This window comes from Pinus tabuliformis, chromosome 4_2, assembly GCF_031772625.1.
Source record: "Pinus tabuliformis cultivar Carrire ecotype Pingquan chromosome 4_2, CPIR1, whole genome shotgun sequence".
Classification (NCBI taxonomy): Eukaryota; Viridiplantae; Streptophyta; class Pinopsida; order Pinales; family Pinaceae; genus Pinus; species Pinus tabuliformis.
Window position 1 is genome coordinate 685665235 of NC_142304.1, and position 16841 is coordinate 685682075.

Sequence of the window (16841 nt, forward strand, 5' to 3'; positions counted from 1 at the left end):
TCCATTTATCTCAGTGAATATATGCATCGGAGCATAAATATGGCTTGTATAACTTTCTGGTAGACCCAACACCCTTTCCTATAGATCGTGTTCCTTGTTGCATTGACCCAATGATATTTGATATTCAACATTACTCCTGAGACCAACTCCTATGTTACTGCATTCAATCTTGCAGTTTCCAACCCATACACATTTAACTCTCTATACCGTTCTTATAGAAGGAATTCCATATCGCAATCTTCATTTTGGTGTAGTATTCTAATTTTTCAATTGTCGACCTCCGATATGACCAACTCCTTTCACTTAGCCCTTCCCACATTTCTCACAATAGGACCAATTGTCGTGACCTACCACTTATACTTGAGGTGCTAGAGCGATTTTGTTCCCATCGAGGGCTATTTTTCCTTTGTTAAGTGCTTAGCGCCCTTGGTTCTTTGAGTCTTTGTGACCGTCGTGCCAACCCAATATCGAAGCCCCCTTATTGGAAATTTTTAAAGTATCAAGTGTTACAAAGTGCCGACATCCTCAACCTTCAATATGAGATCTTCGATATGATGTCATCACTCCATGTGGAACCTCATGAGTGGTGACACGTGTCACCCATATTTGTCTCCTTAGGCCACCTCAAAATGCCAAAACTTCTTGCCACCTATCCTTCCATACCACCACATCATGTTGACATCAGATACCATTGTAGCTTTATCAATACTAATCATATGCAGCCATGTGTCCTGCTATATTAGAGAGAAAAGGGTTTGCCCACCTTTAGTTTTGCAATGAAATCATTTGTTAATCCTTTATCGGCGTTCCCAACAGTTTTTAACACTATAAATGCTTTACCCATGTCACAAATTTTAAAAGGTTCTCACGTTCAGAAGTTCTGATTCTAGGATTGCCGAAATGCTTGATGCTTCGATGCGTTGATCTCCACTAAGCTACGATGTTGCGACTACCAATCTCCGATGTCTCTGGACATCTGATATGCGATATGCCAATATGCTTGATGTTGTGATACACTGGTTTTCCCGACCTCCGATATGCGATCATTGATATCTCTGATGCTCTGATGTTAGGATCGTCAATATCTCTGGACCTCCGATATGCAATCTCCGATATTCTGGACCTGTGATATGCGATCATCAATATTCTTTCCTTCCTAAGGCTTTAATCCTTGAAAGTTTAGCAGACCATATATTTTGATCCAGGAGTCCATTTTTGGATTTCCACATGTCATTAAAAAGCTTGTTTAGAGAAATTTCTACTAGAGAGGGTCTCATGTAGCCATTGAGTCTTGCGGCTTGAAAGATGATTTCAAGCTTCTATGCTATTTTTCATTATTTTAACATCATTTGGCACCATTCGAACAATTTTGCAGTAAGTGATAACATTGGCTCCAGTTGGGGACAATTGCTTGCTAGAAAGGTGCTGAGAACCTGCAGACTAGTAGCCTGCATGGAGTCAAAAATATAATGAACCTACAAAAGCAAAAAATCTCTATGGAACTTTATTTTTTGGGAGTCCTTTCCTCATAAAACTTAAATGCAGAACTACAAACTCTAAAAATTGGAAATTAAACACTCACATAGTGGGCTTATTTATATACAACTCCTGCTTATGCATAGGTCTCAATTCACCCAAGTGATGTCAACCTTCCAATGACACCAGCCCAACATCTGAGTACTAGACCTTATGCCATTGTTCTCCTGAAAGTGAGCAACTAAAATAGGCATGCACTACTACCCTAAACTGATATTTGATGCTCAGTTATTTTAATCTCTTCCATGAACCTCATAATTGAGATCGACTGTTGAGAAAAGAAAGATGACATATAGTCACCTACTGGATCATGGAACTGATGAGAAAAATTGATGGTTGTCTCCCTTTCTTGAACAGTTTCCAGGGAGGAATCTTTCTATAACAAGGAACCACCAACATTTTTGGGCTCTTCAAATTTGGGCTCCTCTTGAGGGAGTTGTTGTTTGTAATCTTCTCCCCACTTGTTTGTAAGCAGATCCCTTTGACAGTCTGCAACAATCTCATCCTCATCTGAAGTATAGATCTTAGAATCTTTATCGACTTTAATATCAGTTCATTGAACTTGTTCTCCATTTGAAGGATGCTGATCATAAACTGAAGCCTATTTATTAACCTCTTTTGGGGCCTTCTCTTTTTGTGCAACTTCCCATGACTAGGACTGTTGTATTCTTTTATTGCTCAACATCCCATCGGAGTCATATGAATCATAAGAAGGAGAATCATCAAATTCGGCAGAATAAGATCTCTGAGGGTCTATTTATAGCTTGATAATGTCTCCTTCTTCGCTTTCTTGATCGCTGGGTGATGTTTCTTGATGAAAGTATATGTTTTCTTGGAGGTTAGCCTCACAAAAATATTCAACAGGATGATTAACCTTAGAAATATTTTCAACATTAAAATGTGCACAACAATCTTCAAACAGAGCACCCAGTGGATATAATCTTTTGAAAAAAAAATTAAATGCTATGTGAAAGCTCTTTAAGGAAGATATGCTGCCATGAGGTATTGTTCTGTACCAAACTCTAGCATCTTCAGCTAAAGAATACATGAACAATTTCATTTTCACATCTTCAAAAACAATACCCAGTTGTTCCATGCATTCATGAAAATCCTTGAGGTGTTGGTCCGACCTTCTATTTGTGTTTCCACTAAATCTAGGCAAATAGGTATACCATTCATGAACTAAAGGGACATGATGGGGATAACAAACATCAAAAGAAACATCTAGTGGGGAAAATTTGTTTGCCAAGAATGTAGGAATGGACATTTTGAAAACCCCTTTAGGTGAGTGATCTCAAGTTCAGATGTAGGGGAAATTTTCTATTGTTTAGCATTAGAGCAAGTATGAGGCCTCTTGAAAGCCATGATTAAAAAATAAGGATATAGATAGTGGAGTTTCTAGGGTGTTTACAATAAGATTCAAATAGTAGAGTCACCATGGTGAGACATCTTCAACCCAAAATTCCCTTGCTCACCCGATTGAGGGAATGTAAAAATTGTCATACCTAGGGAAAAACATTCTAATTCGTTCCTCGACAATGGTGCCAGAAAGATGTTGTCACTCCTAGAGATAGACTCTAGGTTGATAGGGGACTAGTGCCTTGGACATATTAATTAGTGCTGTCAAATTTATCTTAAAGACTTATAGCACCATAGTTTTTACATGTAATTCAAATAAGGTTGATTTATAACCATTCATAAAGATATGATGTATGAACCAATGTACACGTAGGAATACACAGGAAATGATCCTCAGTTAGTGGTGGCCAAATCATATTGAGATCTTGCAGCAAATCATATGTTAAGATAAATGTAATGGTAGAAGATAATAGAGGAGAAATCCATCATATAGAGCTTAAACTTTAAGAATTTTATATATAAGGATTTAGAGAGAAACGAGAGAAAGGGAATGTTTATGGAATGCTAAGATACGTGGAGAGATTTTTAAAGACTTAGTTTCCTCATCAATACAGGCATTATCCATCAATAACTAGATCAAAATGAATCTTATACAGGTAGTTTCCATTAATAACTTGATCGAAATGAATCTGTATCTAATGAGAAATATGTCTAGCAGCCACGTGAGATGAAATATGAGAAGAATATTTAACATATATGAAAACATAATGGGAGATGAATATGATGCAAACCAATAAGTTGTAATCACCAAAAATATTGTATTAATCTTCTAAGAAATGTGCATACATCAAGATTCATAACACTGCCTTCATGAAAACAGGAAAAGGCCCTTTCCAAGAGTTCTTTCCAAAAATTATGAACCTTGTTTACGTGTTTCTTCCCTCTATTTATAAGGAGAGGGGAGCTTTGAACAATGGTTACAAAATATCTTAGTCCAGCTCCAGCTATCTGATCGACTAGATGTCTCGGCATGTGATGGCTCCGCTGCCAAAAATGATTACAATAGATTTGGATGCTTCTTTAAAATGAAACAAAGTACAAAATAACAAAACATGGGAAAATTGAATGATAACCATAGCAAAATATCTCCATGCTAATTCCTGTGATCGCCTCTGATTAGGACATGCCTTTGCCATGATGTACCTCCTCTATTACTTGACAAGTTCATATGTCATTTTCACCTTAACTACTTGAATTCCCCACTTTCTGGAGCTAGGAGAGATCAACTGTCAGTTTCTTGTCACAATGCAGAAACAAAGATCAACCGGAAGTCTTTCATTGCCTGGTAGCGTGGATATCCATGCTAAGAAATTAATTCTCAGGTGACCTGCACACTACTTCCTAAGTCCCATACCTCCATTTATCTCACTGAAGATGTGCATCGAAGCACAAATATGGCTTGTACCACTTCGAAGAAGACCCAACACTATTTTGTATGGATCGTGGTTCTTGCTTCCTTGACAAAATGATCTTTCAAAGTTTCCATTACTCTTGAGACCAACTCCGTTGTTCCTACATTCAATCTTGCATATGCTGACCCATACGCCTTTAACTCTCTGTATCATGCTTATTGGAGGAATTCCATATCGTAATATTCATAGTGGTGCAGTATTCTAATCCAGGAGTCCATTTTCAGACTTCCACGTGTCATTAGAAAGCTTGTTCAAAGAACTTTCTACTAGAGAGGGCCTGATGTAGGGGTTGAGTCCTTCTTTGTCTTGGAAGATGACTGCAAGCTTCTATGCTATTTTTCATTCTTTTGACATCATTTGGCACCATTCAAACAATTTTGTAGTAAGTGATAACAAGTTCATTCATGACTTGTTGCAATGCTGGAAATGATATGTGAGTTGTGCATATATATTTCTTTATTTTATTGTGGTAGTTACTACAAGTCCTAGTAAGATAGATGGAGCCGGACCCCTGTCAGGATTTGTCCATACCGCATCTAGAATTTATGCACTTATTTGGGAGTGGGGGTGTCCTCAAAATAGACCCCCTTGGTTCCAAGTATGGGACTAACCTACTCCCAGTTTACCTTAACTACATCAAGAATTTATTACTAGAAATACCTCGATGACATTAAGTGCTAATCCTTGCTGTAAATTAGTTTCATTTTCAAGTTCCCTTTTTTTAAAGAGAAATAACTATTCCCTTTTAAACTTGGGTCTTTTATCTCTTCCGAGTTCGTTATCTCTGTTCATACCACTTAAATTGTGGGGTTGGTAATTAATGTACATGGTTCCTATTCTATTTTCAAGAGGGACCACGTTTACTATACCTCTAGTTCTTAACATGTTTGTTCCTTTAACACATAAAATTACCTTCTCTTTTAAAATAGGGGGAACTTGCACCAGAAGCCTTCCTAGAACATATTCTTTCAGGTCAAACTTTTCTACCTCATTTCTTACACAGATAAATGATCTAAAACAAAGTAGGATTATTTTAAAAAGTACTCAAAACAATTTCTCTACAGAATAGTTAATTCAAGACCTAGTATTCCAGTTCTTCAATTCAGAGGAACATATAAATACATTGTTACTTGAACAAGATTATAATAATAATTTTAATATGAAAATTCAAGGTACTTATCTACAAACTTAACCCTATCAGGGAATTAACTAGGATAGAAGACTCTTCCACCCAACCAGTGAGATTGGCGATTATGTCCAATTCTCCCCCTCCTGAGCCTCTTGTAATTTTCCAGAGTTGTTTAGCAGACAATACTGGTTCTTGGACCTCAAGACTCTTAGTCCAGCCAAGAACTCTCTAGCTTCAAGGTTTCCACTAGCTCCTGACCAAATCAAGAACACCCTAGTAGTGTTTTCACCTTGGTAACATCCTTCTCAATGTCTTTCCTCTCTCTCCCTTTTCACCTTCGACCTCTCCCTCCTCTCTACCTCCCTTAGATTTTCCAAAACTGAGATGTTTTCATCTCTAAGGGAGGAGGATGTAACTATCCAAACTGCTTGGAAAATTAAAGACTTTCTTTTAAGATATTCTCCCGTAATTCCATTATTTAGCATGTTTTTTTTTTTTTTTTAAAGAAAAAAAATAATAAGTTTTAACTTCTAGAGTTATTTTTAAACTTTTACCTAATCTAGAATTCACCATGTCTTTCCATAGTAAAGTAAATGAAAAATATTTACACAGCCAGGGAGGGTGTTACATTCCCTCCCCCCTTGAGAGAAACACCATCCTTGGTGTTCATCCTTGCCCTTGGAATACGTCTGGGTATGTTTCCCACTTGAATCTTTCAACCTCCCAGGTGGTCTCTTCAGGGCTAAGGTGTCCTCCACTGCACTTTAACCTGGGTGATAACTCTCCTCCATAATGTTGTTTCTCTCTGATCAAGAATGCATAGGGGTTCTATCAGGTATTCTTTGTCCAGTTTGACATGGTTCACATTATACAAATGTTATTAATTCATAACAGTTATAAACAAGTACCATTAATTAACAAAAAAACAAAGAAAATTAATTATTCCTTCTCACCTATACATCTTGCTAGTTAATAATATGTCTAGATTCATACACATATTTTTTTAACAAAGCGACAAGAAATACATTATGTGTTCGCATATTGTTGGGTAATCCAAGTTAATATGAAACAAGTCCAATTCTTTCCAATATTTGGAAGGGTCCACAATACTGAGGGGATAACTTTGCACACCCACCCCATCGTAGAGTGTTTTTCCTGGGCTTCACTCAATTTTATACACGGTCCTTACTTGATATTCTTTGTAGGACCTTTTTCTATCTGCATATATTTTTTGCCTATCTTGGGCATCTTTCAAATTCTGCCAGACTTTTCTCACGGTTTGTTCCATTTCCACCAGCGTTTCTGGTCCTAAAAGTAGCTTGTCCTCTGGGCTGTTCCAATTGACCCATGTTTTGCACCTTCTCCCGTAGAGAACTTCAAAAGTGATCATCTTAAGAGATTCTTGATAACTATTATTATAAGTGAACTCCACCAAATGAATTGCATTCGTCTCGCTTACTTAGTTTATCAACTACTACCACGATTGAGTCATTTTGTTTCTTAGTTTTTAGCAACCCAATTATAAAGTCTAATGTAATAACTTCCCATTTCCACTCCAGGGCGGAGTAAAGCAACTGGATGTTGGTGCTCAACCTTAAATTGTTGGCATTCCAGGCATTTAACTAAATATTCACTAATGTCTTTTCTCATTCTAGGCCAAAAATAATTTCTCTTTATAGTAGAAAATAATTTCTGATACCCAAGGTGGGCAACATAGGGATTCTATGATACTCATCCAAAATTAGTTTCCTAACAGCCATTTGATTAGGGATATATACCCTTCCCCTAAAGGTCAACAAACTGTATTTATTTATGTCATAGTCCTTTTGATTCATATTCCTTTTGATTTTTAGAGTTGTTTAATTGTTTAATTTTCTTCCATAAGAACATATATTCTCGATCTTTATTCACAACCTCCTTGATCTGATTTGAGAATTCAAACTCTACCTTACTATAAGAAATTTCGTATATATAGTGTACTTTCCTACTTAATGCATCAACCACATAGTTTTCCTTTCCTTTCATGTATGATATCAAAATCGAATTCACTTAAAAAAGTTGTCCATTTGGCTTATTGTACATTGAGATTAGTCTACTTAAAGAAACTGGTTATACTGATATGGTCAGTCATCAACACAAACTTTTTACCCAATAAATAATGTCTCCATACTTTTAAAGCATGTACCACAACAATTAATTCCAAATCATAAGAGTACCTTTTTTCATGTTCTTTTAATTTCGAGATTCATAAGCAATTAATTGTCATCTTGCATCAACACTCCTCCCACTCCTTCCTGACACACATCATTGCAGACGACGAACTCCTTCTCTGGAACTACTATCTTTAGCACCACAGTTGAAGTCAACAAATGTTTTAATTGTTCAAAGTTGCGCTGACATTCAGCAATCCACTTAAAAGCTCTTCCTTTTTCCTACAAGGAAGTTATACGATAGGCTATTCTAGAGAGCCCCACGATAAAATGATGATAATAACCATCTAAACCCATAAAAGATTGAATACCAGCAACGTTACAAGGAATAGGGAACTCCATGACGGTTTTGGTTTTCTTAGGGTCAACAACTATGCCTTCAATATAAATTATGTCCTAAGTATTGTATTTGATTCTTATAAAGCTCACACTTATTGTATTTAGCGTACAGTTGGTTCTCTCGCAGTGTCTGTAAAACTATCTGCAGATGCTCCTTGTGTTCTTCCAAATTTTTTGAATATGTAATAATATCATCAATAAAAATTAAAACAAACTTATCAAGATAAGGGTGGAAGATACCATTCTTAAAGCTCATAAATGTTGTTGGGTCATTGGTAAACCCAAAGGGAAAAACCAAAAACTCGTAATGTCCATATTAGGTCCCAAAAGTTGTTTTAGGAATGTCTTCTTCCCTTATGCTTATTTGATGGTAACCTAATTGTAGATAAATCTTAGAGAATACCGTAGATCCTTTAACTTGATCGAATAAATCGTCAATCCTGGGTAATGGGTACTTGGTCTTAATGGTCAACTTTTTAAGTTGCCTATAATCAATTCATAGTCTCATAGTACCATCATTTTTCCTCACGAACAACACAAGAGCTCCCTAAGGTGATACACCTGGGCAAATGTATCTCTTATCAATCAGTTCCTGTAGCCGCATCTTTAGCTCACTTAGTTTAGGTATGCTCATTCGAGAAGGGGTTTTTGACATAGGTGAAACCCCCAGAATTAATTCTATGGTAAGGTCTATGTCCCGCTTGGGAGGTAATCCACAAATTTCCTCTGGGAACACATCCACAAAATCTTGAACAACCAACAGATTTTCTAAGGTGACAATCTTATCTTTTGAATTGGAATATACTACTTGCACAACATATATTTGACATCCTTTCCTAATACATTTTCCCACCTGGGAGGTAGTGATTGGTCGCAACTTAATGAGTCTCCTTACCCCTTGGATCTCTTGTTTGAAACCCTCCTTAGTGAGATAACTGATAGTTTTATCCTTGCAGTTTACTAAGGACCAATGCCCTTATAACTAATCCATACAAATTAAGATATCATAAGATTCTAAGGGTAATACATTCATATATAGGCTAATTTGTTGGCCAACTATCTGAACAGGGCAATTATCTAATTTTGCCTCCACTCTTCTTTTTTCCCTAGTGGCCAATTTTCTACATATAACAACAAAAGATAAACAATGTAGTACCCAATGGAGGACTTCAAATGAATAATATTTTTATTAAAACATCTTCTGAGGTATATTTACAACATGGGTCTATAGATCCCCCTCCATGGGATGGGTCCTTTTGATCTCCTTGTGTTTCATCGATCTGTTTCTCTCTTTCAGTATGTAGAAAACCCAAAACCAAGATGGAATTTAAGTGGGAGCTCAAATGTGATAAAACGATAGTGTTCACAATGATAATGATGATGGTGAAGAATGAATGGAAAACACCTCTATTTATAACAAAGTATTGAGCCAAATTAGGAATTGGAAAATAATAAAATATTATTGACCAAATTAAAATCTAGCCATTGAGAATACTTTATCACATTTCTTCGAGAGGGAAAAGATATTCAAAATGGTCAAATATCTTTATTTAGAAAATCAAGTAATTAACAAATAAAAATAATTTATTAATTATTTTGTGAGAACTAAAATGTGAGTTCGAAATAATTATTAAATAGCGGTTTAACAATTATTCCAAAAATAAAATTAAGCAATAATAAATAACTAGTGATTTATTTAATTATTCCAAGGTGATTAAGTCAAAGGTGACCATAAATAATTATCAAATAATGAATTAATAATTATTTTTAGAGAAAATTGAATAAATAATAATTTATTTAATTATTCTCATGGGGTTTTTGGATTTTAATGAGAAATAATTTAGGAAAAATGGTTTACTAAATTATTTCCCATTGTGAAAGTGAATTTACTATGGTAAAATTAATCCTACATGGTGTATTTTGATCGAACTAGAAAGAAATGGCTAGGTGATCATTTTTAGGTGATAACATTTGGTTTGCTAGTTACTTCCATCAATTTAGTTTCATTTTGAGACTTATTATTTTGTTGATTCCTTCCAACAAATTTGTTATGTTGGTTTCAGAATGCATTTCTAATATATACCACTTTTGTATTTTTTATGTTTAGAGAGTTTTTTTGTCCTTTTTATCAATCCAACCCTTATCATCCTCTCCTTTCTATTTCATCTACTGATAAAATGTCTATGCCTTTTGAATAGCCTCATCCATGGCCTTAAGATTATTGAATTCTAGGTGCTTCTTTCATAAATGCTAGTAAGTTGCACATAAAATGTTGTACCTTGGCCTTTTCCTTGTTGGGTGTGTGTTATATTCTTTCCATGACTAGTCTCATGCACAGGGGGACAATAACCCCTCCTATATGTTGTGTCAGGCACAATAGGGGAGTCACAGGGGAGTCGTAGCCCCTTGTTGGGGGGTTAGTAGGGGGTGGTAGATCCAGGGAAGTGCCCTGATTTATTTTTTTATGTGGACCCAATAATAGTTGAAGGGACCCAAGGATGGGGGGCAGACCCAAAGATGGTGGGCGGACCTACCCATGGTTTTGTGCATGGGTTTTGCATATGGTTTTGGGCATGCTGGTTCTCTGCCCAGGGTATTTTGTAGATCTAGTCAAGGTAACTATGATTATGTTATAATTCATGGTTAATGGATCGGGGTTTATGAATGCTCCGACATGTATATATATGTATTGTAACATCGAAAGGAAGATAATGAAAAATCAATCTGGTACTCTCGATTTTGGGATCCAGAGAAAAATATCTATATATATATTTATTTTATGTTCTCGCCATTGTATATTTTTTTGTTTTAAGAATTCATTTGTGGGTAATTTTCGTATAGGATTTAAACCTACATTTGGTATTAGATATGTTTCAGCTTCAAGGGTATGCCTTTGTTGCTGAGGGGTTTTTCTCGGGCCTGTGGTAGACCCTGTTCAGTCGGAGATCTGCAGGATCGATTCTTGCGCTGAAAGAAGATGGCGAGCAATGGAAAGAGAGAGTTCAATAAATTTAATGGTCAGAGTTTTGAGTTGTGGAAGCTCAAGAAGGAGCATCTTTTGGTGGACCCAAATCAGTGGATTCTTGTAGATCCAAGAACGACACTAGCCAGAATGTCGACAAAAGACTGGGCGAAGTTAGATCGGAATGTAAAGAGAAAAATATTATTGTGTCTCTCATATTTAATATTGTTGAATGTATCAGGTGGAGCTACGATTAAGGATTTGTGGGACAAGTTAGGGACTTTGTACCAATCTAAGTCTCTGGTGAACAAACTAAGGGATCAACTTCAAGCACTGACTCCCAAAGGGATCAACCCAAGATGACCAAGAGCGAAAGACACTTGGTTAGAATCTTTGCCCCTTTGAAATTGAGGAATGATCCCAAACCATTACCTAAAAAATTTAATTGATGGTTGCACAAATTCAAAGGGGATGCTACTTGCACTGCCCATGGTTTATTGAAGAATTCTACTAGAAGTTGTCTCGTAGATTGATATTTGATGAAGATAGGATCATGATGATTTTTTCCTTATCACTTGAGGGACAAGAAAGAGATTGGTATCTTAGCCTTCCCCCTGGGTGCATAAAGGACTCTGATGAATTTAAGGAACTATTCATGAAAAGGTGGTCATGCAATGCCCAAGGGACATTCAACATTGAAAAGTTCTACCAAACAACCAAGGGAAGGGAAGATGTGTGGGAATTCATTCAAAAGTTTGATAGGGTACTCAAAGATATACATAATTGTTTAAAGCCATATGAAGCCAACATTATTGACAAATTTATAAAGGTTGTGGGTGGCCACCTCACCTATGTGTTGAGGGATAAGAAACCATCCACTTTAGTCGAGGCTATGGAAATGGAAATGGAAGTTAAAGAAAACTTACGAATTTCAAGGTTGATATCAATGGCCACCCTAGAGCCAAATTTGAAACCAAGAAGGTGAAGTCCAAATATCAACACAAAGAAAATCTCCTTGCTATTCTCGAAAAGGTGGAAATATTCACCGAAGAAGCCAATGCACATGACAGGGTTATCATGAATACAATCACCACCTTAGAAAGGGCCCTAAAACCAAGTTACATCCCTAAAGGAAAGCCTTTTCCCAAAAATAAAAATGAAGAAGATAGGCTAAGCTCTTCTCAAATCCCAAACACATTGGCCCCAACTAATGTTATTGAGCCAAATTCTTCATCTGATGATGAGGAGAGTGAAGAGGATGAAAGTGAGGATGAAAAAACAGATGAGAAATCCAATCTTGTGGAAGCTGATGTCTTCAACATATTTCTAGGAGGATCATACACACATCCTCCCATTAGTGAGGTCACCCTTAAGGAAGAAAAGGAATAATCTATTCTTAATGTTGATAACCATGGAAGATTCAAAGGGGTCCAATATTCCTGAAAGGAAAAGGACAAAGACCCCTCACCTCCTAAGGAATCACCTAAGGAAGATCCATCACCTAAGAAAGCCCCTCTTAAATAATCCATCCCCAAAGTTCCTCCCAAGAAGAATCCACCAACAAAGGTCAATAAAAAAAGGATCCTCCTAGGAAAGAATACAAGAAGAAGGAAAATGGGAAGGAAGTTAAACTTGACATCCACATAGGGGATTCCATGGGAAATATGACTATACTTGTTCCCCTAAAGGAAATTTTTAAGCTTCTCGAGAAACAACAACAACTTAAGACATCCCTCGGGATTCAATATGAAGAAATAATTGAAGAAATGAAAAAAATTCACATACCTTATCGAAACTCGGGGTATAAACCTTTCTTGCTCACTTTGGTCGTCAATGACCTCTTCTTACACAATTGTATGTTAGATTCTGGTGCTTTCGCCAATATCATGCCTTTGACTGTTATGAAGAAATTGGGTCTCAACATCACTCGACCATATAAAAGGGTGTGAGGTTTTAATTACAAACCTGTGGAAGTTGAAGGAATCATCAAAGATCTTAAGGTCTATTTAGTTAGGAATCCGAGATATCCCTCCTCATGGATGTTATTGTAATTGATATACTTGATGTGTGGGGGATGTTGTTATCCCGTAAAATGGGGAGCTACCGTTGGGGGACATGTTCAAATGGATTTATCATACGCAACCATCCCCCAATTCGATGGCACCCCTTTTATCCTTTATAGGGAGCCTGCTTATTTGCCGCATATGATCAATCCGGGACTATATTATGAGACATGCAAGGGTGAGAAACATTCTCATATCCTCCCTACCAAGGAAATTTAAATCCTTAAGCGATAAATCTATCAAACAAGAAAAAAGTGGAAGCCTAAGAGAGAATACAAGGTTTGGGATTTAGTCTTGGTAGATAAGGATCCCATACTTGTTAAGATTCATGGAAGGGTTGGGGATCACTATTACTACATTTCTAAGCTTAACGATGAACTTTGGCCCGAGCTGGTCAAATTAAGTCATATCACCTCCTTCCTTGAGACTTGACATTGTATTATATGCATGGTAGAGAAGGATGCATTTCATGCTGATGTTTTCATTAGAAATAACGCCATATGATATTTCTCATGGTAGATTAGCTACATTTATATTAAAATTTGCATATATTCATTTTTGGTTGATTTTATGGCCTAACATATTAGCATATGCGATCGTGAGACATTGCAAAAGCATGTTACCCCATTTTTTTTCCATAAATTGTATGTGCAGGTGATAGGTCTATGACAACCAAGATATTGCTAGAGTTCTCATGACCTCCCGTTCAAGCAGCTTTACTCACTTCTTCGAGAGATCATGTCCCAATTGGAGCCAGATGTTACCCACCACTTTGTGGGTAATATCCCTAGGAGAAATGTTTTCTCCAAGATGGTCCTCAGCTGATAGCCAACAACCCCTTACAACCATTAGCTAGCTCATTGTGCTATTTCTTTGCCACCTGAGCCAACTGTGTGGTCCCTTGTCCATTTACCATGATTATATGTTTGAAGGTGGGTCTCACGAATCTAAAGGTATGCCTTTCCATTTGGACATTGAGTATTGTAGTTTGATTATCATGGACACTTATGGGTATGGATTAATGGGGGGATTCAACAAAAAGAATGGGCCAGGTCTGTGCTTCTGTCCCTTATTCCCCTTTTAGGAATTAACCTTGGATTCTAGTCCTGTGGGACCTCTTTTACTGACCATTTGGTTCCAAGGATGGTATTTCATGGGAAACCCCAATTTTGGTTGTGTGGTCTCGCTCCCTTATTCGATCATATTACCCTCTTTCCATTCATTACTACCCCATCCATCATTTCTCCCACTTGGGTCCACATTCCTCTATTAGGTCCACATAGGGTCAGTTCACCCCTTCCCCTTGCCCACACCTTGGGTCATGGCCTGGAATGAAGCCCGAAGATTGATGTAGCTGAAAAGAAATCCAAAATCATATATGGTCACATTCAACAAGAAAAGTACCACAAAATACAAAATATTGTTGGGACAAAAACGTTTAGCACGTGGGGAAAGGCCAATACATGAACTCTACCCCATCATCGTAGCCATCACCCTGGTTCCTATAGGTTCTATGAGCCTTCTTCATCATATATGAACCCATGATTATCCCAACCCCTGGTGGATGATGAACCGTCTCACCTTAAAAAGGGGGGAATTCACTGCTATATCTTATACATCATGCTCCAACCCCTTGAGCCCGAAGCAGTTAATCAAAGAAAATCATAAAAAGGAAAAAGGCATATAAAGAAGGGTGGAAATACCAAGGCTGGGGCACTTCATGTACCACGATTGATCCCTCCTACACATTATAAACCCAAGTGTGGGATTCCCTCTTATTGTAGAAATTCCCACTGTAGATCAACAGATTATGCAATACACTAAAACAAAATACAAGATCTACTTCTACAACACTTTGTGGAAGCTTAATCGAATTGAGCAAGATCAAGAGAACACATATAACTGAGAATGAGAAATCAATCACACATAACATAGAAGAAATAACCCAGGGAAATCCTTAGCCCAAAACCCCAATCTCTATATTATCATACAACTAGAAATCTTGTTCAAGTTACAAAAAGAGTCAACTCACAAGCTATCTTGCTCTCTCAACAATCAAACAATGCTGCTCATAGATAGTCAAAGGCTCTCACAACCTTCTCCTCTGCCCTCCAAGCCTCTTATTTCCTTGTGCATTTTTTCCTGGGGTCTAGTGCATCCACTTGTGTGAATTCCCACCTCACACTACTCACTTGGCTCAGAAATAACTGCACAAACCTGAAGGAGATGAATCCTTCTGCATGGATGAGTTTCCTTTATAGGAAAAATTCATCCAACTGACAGTACACTGTCCCTTCTCTGATCTCAACTGGGTCTCTGTCTGAACTGACATGTATGAGTTATTTATGAGAGAATATTCAATTATCTAAAGTGCAACAATTACATGCATGCAAGCATTAACCAACTAAACTCAAAATTGATTCAACAAACTGTTTGAATTAATCTAACTGGACTTGACTCAGTTAACTGAGCCAACTCATTACAACCCAATATTACAACTCATCCTTATCTCTTTAACTGATGGATAAATTCATCAATTAATGGAGAAACTATTGCATGTCCCCACATAGATTTCATGTTTGACTTTCCTTAAATAATTAACTCAAGATGAATTAATTAATTATTTTACAAATAGCTGCTAAGATCAAATTCAAATTTTACTTCACTATTTTAGTTTAGGGACTAACTAAAATAAGAATCTATCTAGAACTGCTATTTTTAGCAATGTTATTTATAGCACTTCCATTTTTCATTCCTTGCTGCTATGTCCAACACTGGTACTCGAAATTCTATTTATAACAGTGCTATTTTTAGCACTTCTATTTTTAGCATTTCTTGTTGCCATTTTCAACACTCCCTCTCAACAAGAAAGGCTTCAAATCGAACCTGATCCTGAACCTTTGGAATGTTTTGCATGCAACACTTCTTCCAAGTGTGGATGCTCTAGCAACTCTAGAAACAAAAAAAAACTCCCAACTGACCTCTCCGTTGGGCTAGAAACATACTATGATGCTGAAGCTCCCTCTACCACTGACAAGTGTTCCCTCTCTGACCTCTAAGTTGTTGCAATGTCTCCATGCATCTCGCACCATTGCACACCTCTCTATGCCATCCTGCACAGGTGCAACACTCCTGTGCCTCTCGCATTGGCATAGCCTACTAGCTCTACACAGTCTTGGGACTCCTGCACTGTAGCTCTCTTTGCCGCTCCATCTACATCTGTCTCTACCTAATCATTCAGTCTTGCCACTCCTCATCGAGGCTCTTGTAGCAAAGTCGAATCAAAGAGGTTGGGTACCTCAAGGATCATGCCCCTATTCTAGCCTTCTTGGGACTGTCACTCCACATCGCCCCACCTCCGACCTGGAGGTATGGATGCATGTGATCCCTTTGCCCACCGGGCTCAAAATTTCCCCCTACTAGAGGTCTCTGCATGAGTGGATGCCTCCACTCTATCTCCTCTCAGCTTCTCCAGTTGTGGCTGCTCCACAACCTCCTGAAGTTGCTTCACCAATCGTGGCTCCTCCACAATCATCTGAGACTTCTCTTATGGCTGCATGTTGAGAGGTAATGTACTCTCCCTCTCAACCACCAAGTCTCCATTAGTTTCCTTGCTCCTCAAGGCTTTGTATGCATCTTGAACCTCAAGAGCATACAGGTTCTTGACTCATGAACCAATCTGCTTCACCTATCTCGTGGTGATGTGTTGAAGGAAGACCTTTCCCTTACTGAAGACTACATCATAGCCCTTGTCTTCCAGCATGGCGATTG